This window comes from Culex quinquefasciatus, chromosome 2 (assembly GCF_015732765.1).
Source record: "Culex quinquefasciatus strain JHB chromosome 2, VPISU_Cqui_1.0_pri_paternal, whole genome shotgun sequence".
NCBI classification, from domain to species: domain Eukaryota; kingdom Metazoa; phylum Arthropoda; class Insecta; order Diptera; family Culicidae; genus Culex; species Culex quinquefasciatus.
Genome location: NC_051862.1, coordinates 134,597,706 through 134,604,391, shown reverse-complemented (window position 1 = coordinate 134,604,391; position 6,686 = coordinate 134,597,706).

Here is a 6,686-nt window from a genome sequence, read left to right as displayed (position 1 = left end):
GGCAACCCTGTCTCGAGATATGGCCACTTAAGTGATATGGATGTACTTTTTGGAAGCCGGATCTCACTTAAATGTATGTAAACTATGTCCGGATCCACCTTCCGACCCATTGTTGGTTAGGTTATCAAAATACCTTTCCAGCGAGTACAAAACATTGAAGATCTGGCAACCCTGTCTCGAGATATGGCCACTTAAGTGATATTTATGTACTTTTTGGAAGCCGGATCTCACTTAAATGTATGTAAACTATGTCCGGGTCCATTATCCGACCCATCGTTGGTTAGGTTATCAAAAGACCTTTCCATCGAGTCCAAAACATAGAAGATCTGGCAACCCTGTCTCGAGATATGGCCATTTAAGTGATATTTATGTACTTTTTGGAAGCCGGATCTCACTTAAATGTATGTAAACTATGTCCGGGTCCATCATCCGACCCATCGTTAGTTAGGTTATCAAAAGACCTTTCCAACGAGTTCAAAACATTGAAGATCTGGCAACCCTGTCTCGAGATATGGCCACTTAAGTGATATTTATGTACTTTTTGGAAGCCGGATCTCACTTATATGTATGTAAACTATGTCCGGATCCACCATCCGACCCATCGTTGGTTAGGTTATCAAAAGACCTTTCCATCGAGTCCAAAACATAGAAGATCTGGCAACCCTGTCTCGAGATATGGCCACTTAAGTGATATTTATGTTCTTTTTTAATCCAGATTTAAAATAGATGAAATTTGTGTACAGCCATTGATGGTAATGAGTGAGGAAGGCTCCAACCACATAGGTGGATTAAGTTAGTTTTTATTTTATACATTCAGAGACTCTTAATTAAATTTTCGAATAAAAATCGTTTCTTTGTAAAATTTGTCATGAAGATACAAAAGTAAAATATTGCTCGAATATAAATTGTCAAACTTAAAGTATTTCATATTTGATATGATTGAAGCTATGCTTCAAAAATTTCAGAATCCTACAATGAGTTTCAGTTGATTCATTCATTAAACATTATTTTCCCAGTTTTGTTGACAGTTTTGTTTAAATTGGCACAAAATTTCTAAATCCATGTTTTGCATAGGGATAATTCTCTGCCAACTCAGATAGCAGTTGCCCCGACCCCATCAACTTTGAAAAATATTTGCAACGGCCTAATAAAACTGGTAACAATTTTATATACATTTTTTGTCTCCCACTTCAAAGTTGTCCCGAAAAATCAGGGCGCAAATCAGCTGAAATCAATCTAAAATGCATTCCCTGCGTTTAGAATAATTTTTAGTATGTTAGTATGTATGTTATTTATATTTTTTTACTTTTTGCGTTTCATTTTGTTTCGTCGTCCGTGTTTGTCGCGAGTAGAGCGTCCAATTTCCGGGAATTCCGAAATTCAAGCGGAAGTATACATTTTCTATTTTTTTTTTTTGAAAATGCTCCGAAAAATAATAAAGAAGAGTGCTAGGCGTTATCTAACCTAAGGCACTCTCCAGGATCCCTTCGAAAGATTGGCTACGCTAGGGTCTGATTAGATTAGATTAGATTAGAAAATGCTCCGAAAAAATAATAAATGAACAAACTCAACATGATTTTGTTCAATGAAATGTATTGTTTGGTTAATCTATAATTAATCAGATTATCAGAAACTATGATATCAGAATTATTTCTGATAATATTATTTTTTGAAGCAACTGGGAATAGATCTTGCTTAATGAGTATTAAATTATTATAACTAGGTAAGCTTTTAACAGATTGATGTTATTTCATCAAAACAATAATAACCCCTTACCTCAAAATTAAAATTGAGATTTTTTTACGTTTTTGTTTACCATGATCAAATGAGAGGAAAATCGAATTTGTAAAAAGAATTAATTCAATTGGTTGAATACCTATTACTAAAGAAATAACAATTTGAAGTAAAAGAATTATGGAGCACTGGTGCAACTACAGGAGTTAGAGGGTTAAATGTGAAAAAATAGAAGACTTTTTGTGGATTGATGTTAATTTATCGTATAATTTAAATCATGTTGCATAATACAAAAAAATCATTCAGCAATTTCACGAAAACAGCATGATTCGAAAAAGTTCTCCGATCGGGCTCGTTTTTTGGGGATCCTTGGCCGAAATAATTAGACCCGTATTTTTGTTTGGCCATTAGTGACCTACGCCGTGTTATCCGAAAATGGCAATTTTCGTCGATTTTCGCAAACCACTTTTTTAAAATCATATCTTCGCGCCATTTCATCCGATTCTAGCTGTCTTAGACGCAAAGAAAGGTGATTAATTTGGTTTGGGTAATAGTTTCGAAAATCTAGCTTAACATTTGAAAAGGTCATATGAAAACTTAAAATGCTGTTTTGAAGGTCTCGGGACCAAAGAGCCTATGTCTGAAAATATTTTTATCGGATTCCTCGGAAAATTTCACATTAAATATCAAAAAATGGTGAAGTTATGTTTTTGATACTCTGAGATACGATTTTTTGAAAATAAAAACTGGGTTTTTCGACGCGCCACGCGCAAAAATCAGAAAACGACGAAAACGGGAAAAAATCGTCTTTTTTCACTAAAATTGCGATAACTTTTAAATTTCAGCAATGACCTATAGATGTTATGGTACCAAAAGTTGCGTCTTTTAATTACGAAAATTTTAGTACCCTAACATGTATAGGTCATCGCTGAAATTTTAAAGTTATCGCAGTTTTAGTGAAAAATGTCGATTTTTTCCCGTTTTCGTCATTTTCCAATTTTTGCGCGTGGCGCGTCGAAAAACCCAGTTTTTATTTTCAAAAAATCGTATCTCAGAGTATCGAAAACATAACTTCACCATTTTTTGATATGTTATGTGAAATTTTCCGAGGAATCCGATAAAAATATTTTCAGACATAGGCTCTATGGTCCTGAGACCTTCAAACAGCATTTTAAGTTTTCATATGACCATTTCAAATGTTAAGCTAGATTTTCGAAACTTCTTACTATTTTTCCCAAATAGCCAAACTAATCACCTTTCTTTTGCGTCTAGGACAGCTAAAATCGGATGAAATGGCGCGGAGATATGATTTTTTGAAAAAAGTGGTTTTTGCGAAAATTGATGAAAATTGCCATTTTTCGGACCACCCTAACACGGCGTAGGTCACCCTAATGGCCAAACAAAAAAATACGGGTCTAATTATTTCGGCCAAGGATCCCCCAGAAAAATTTTGAGCCCGATCGGAGAACTTTTTTTTCGAATCATGCTGTTTTCGTGGGGAATTGCTGCATTGAAAAATTACTTTCTATTGTTTGTTCTAAAAAAATGCAAAAATGTATTCAAAGCTTGCTTCAAATATTTGAAAACAGCGGGTTGTTTGGAGTAAAACCAACACTTAAAAGCTTTACCATTTGTTCAAGAGCTGAAACCAGTATTTGTCATGAAAAACATCATTTCTGCATGTTTTTTTTATCAGTTCAATGAACTGGTCATAGAGGCAAGTTTAAAAGAAATTCAATGATTGTGGATTATGGATTCATTTTACTCACAGTTCAAACACATTGATAAAAAATATTTCTCATCGAAAAATACCAAAATACATCTTATTGTAGTTGAATGATTTTTTATGTATGTCCTATACAATTTTATTGCATAATATTAATTAAAACCAAGATCATAACAATTTTCAATAAATTTAAAATTTCCCTGGAATTTCCGGGATTTCCTGGGAAATTGGCTGAAAATTACCCGTTTCCCGGAAAATTTGTAACCCCGGGAAATTGGACGCTCTATTCGCGAGTGACCATGAACGGTCATGATCAACTACGACCAACTTTTTCAAAACTTTTTTTCGTAAAATCGTGATAACTCGTGTTATTTATGAGCAAACCCCTTATGTTTATATATCAACATTTTTGTAATTGTCTACTCTACAACTTTGTAGAACATTGTTCATTCTGAAAAATAACATTGCAAAGTTAGAAAAAACACGAAATTTTAAAATGAAAAATTTTGTTCTTAATGAAAAATTACCCTTCTGGGTCAATATGTAGATTCGAAAAGTACAATAAATTTCCCTTAAAATGACATGTTCCATTTTTTTTTACAGTTGAGGAACGGAAAATGGCAGAGTTTTAAAAACTTTTTTAGTGTTTTTTTCGATGAAAAATACGTTTTTATTCGGAATTCTGAGTACGCCTTTAAATCGGGCGTCTTATTTTACATAAAAGTCTTTTTGACACCAATTTTCTATCTCATCACCGTTTTTGGCTGCAAATTATTGAAAACACCTCTTTTTTCGCATGTTCAAAAATGTAAGGGGTCGTACCGTCACCCCGTCACGAGATATAAAAAAACGGACCTCGGATTCGTGATCAGGGACAAAAGTTACCCTTTTGAACAAAGTTTCACGCAAATCGAAGAGGGCTCGGGGCAACTCTTCCCGATTTCGTGTGAGTTCGTGGAGAATTACCCTTCTATGTTTTTTTTATTTTTATTTTTTTCATTGTTTATATTAATTAATTTTATTGCTAATAGTAATTTGCGTACTATTACCAATCAAATTAATGAATATAAACATAATACTGAGTCTGCAACAACATTAAATTCAAAATGTCCCACTGTTCCACAAACAACGCCATCGATTGGAGGAAATTAATATTGCAATCCCGAAGTGAAGAGGTGACACCCATCAGTGGCATCGAAACAGGTATTGGGGGTGAGGGGCACATTACCCTGGCTTTTGAAAGGGCTTTCTTTGGGAGGGGGACCGGGTGAGAGGGTATCGAATTACGCGCAACTGAAATGAATACAAATTATGAGCCGTAGTTATTTTCACCCAGGATCGACACTGTGGAAGCCAGCAAACCAGCGACGACCTCCATCACTTCCGCCGATGACTGATGAGGCTGGGTGTTATTGAGCAACATTGTTTACGATTTGGTAAATTGTTGACGAACTGGGGTTCAATATAATTGGAAGCCATCCGACACCAGGGCTTGTTATTGTTTTGGCCCTTGTTGATTTTAAATCAATCATAATTTATATTGCCACCTCGTGGGTGTGAAATTATTTTTAACATTTTTCAGGCCACTGTGGATGCTAGGTAAATGCAATAAAAATCTAATTAAAAGAGCATGTCTGCCAGAGTTTAACCCTTTTACCACTCAATTGCAACTAATTACTTAAACTTCTTTTGTGTCCTTCTCGAGGAATTCCAAGAATTTTATTTCTTTTGCTTGCATTGTCCAAATCCAATCCTCTCCAAAGTACCAACACACTTTTGCTGAGCAATCCCCAAAAGGTGTCGGAACTCTTGCTGCCTCCATTGCTCGACACTATAAATTATCATTTAAATCACTAGGAAATTTATCTAGCCGCTTCCTTCAAAGTGGCGCTTCCACTCCATTTAATTCCAGCAGTCGTAATCCTGGGGCTTTCCGGTAAAACGAGAAAGAATAATCCAAATCCTTTGAAAACTTGAGCAGTGGGAGGTCAAGCAAAAGGATACTAATTTCTGAGCGGCCCCTTTAGGCGGCATGACATTCAACCTGGCCAAAGATTCTTCCCAGAAAACCCCCAACCCAGAAGTCGGGGGGAGGAGGAATCCCATTCTCATGCAAAATAATAAATTATAGCTGCTGCTGGTGTACAATTAATTTAATATCCAACGCAATGGTTTGTGAACCCCTTTTTCCCTGACGTTCTAAGCCGGTATGGTTCCACCGGAGACAACCACCAAGATCCGTGAACAGTACAAATTGTATCTGAGTACCTGACAGAGAGTACCTTTTTCCTGCTCGAGGGCAACTTCTCCAAGATAATGCTGAACCAATTGTGAATTATTTTCGTATTAACATCATTCTTTTGCACGAGTCGTATAATTTATAAGCGCGAACCGGAGAGGCGAACTATACCTCTGCAAGGATCTGCCAGTTTTTGATGGAATATGGAAGGGGGAGGGAGACTTGTCTTCCGCATAGTCTTACTAACTGCAGGGGCGCATGCAATTTGGGTAAAATGGATTTGTATTTTTGTATTTTTGTATTTTTGTATTTTTGTATTTTTGTATTTTTGTATTTTTGTATTTTTGTATTTTTGTATTTTTGTATTTTTGTATTTTTATTATTTTGTATTTTGTATTTTGTATTTTTGTATTTTTGTATTTTTGTATTTTTGTATTTTTGTATTTTGTATTTTGTATTTTGTATTTTTGTATTTTTGTATTTTTGTATTTTTGTATTTTTGTATTTTTGTATTTTTGTATTTTTGTATTTTTGTATTTTGTATTTTTGTATTTTTGTATTTTTGTATTTTTGTATTTTTGTATTTTGTATTTTGTATTTTTGTATTTTTGTATTTTTGTATTTTTGTATTTTTGTATTTTGTATTTTGTATTTTTGTATTTTGTATTTTTGTATTTTGTATTTTGTATTTTTGTATTTTGTATTTTGTATTTTTGTATTTTTGTATTTTGTATTTTTGTATTTTTGTATTTTTGTATTTTTGTATTTTGTATTTTGTATTTTGTATTTTTGTATTTTTGTATTTTGTATTTTGTATTTTTGTATTTTTGTATTTTTGTATTTTTGTATTTTTGTATTTTTGTATTTTTGTATTTTTGTATTTTTGTATTTGTATTTTGTATTTTTGTATTTTTGTATTTTTGTATTTTTGTATTTTTGTATTTTTGTATTTTGTATTTTGTATTTTTGTATTTTTGTATTTTGTAT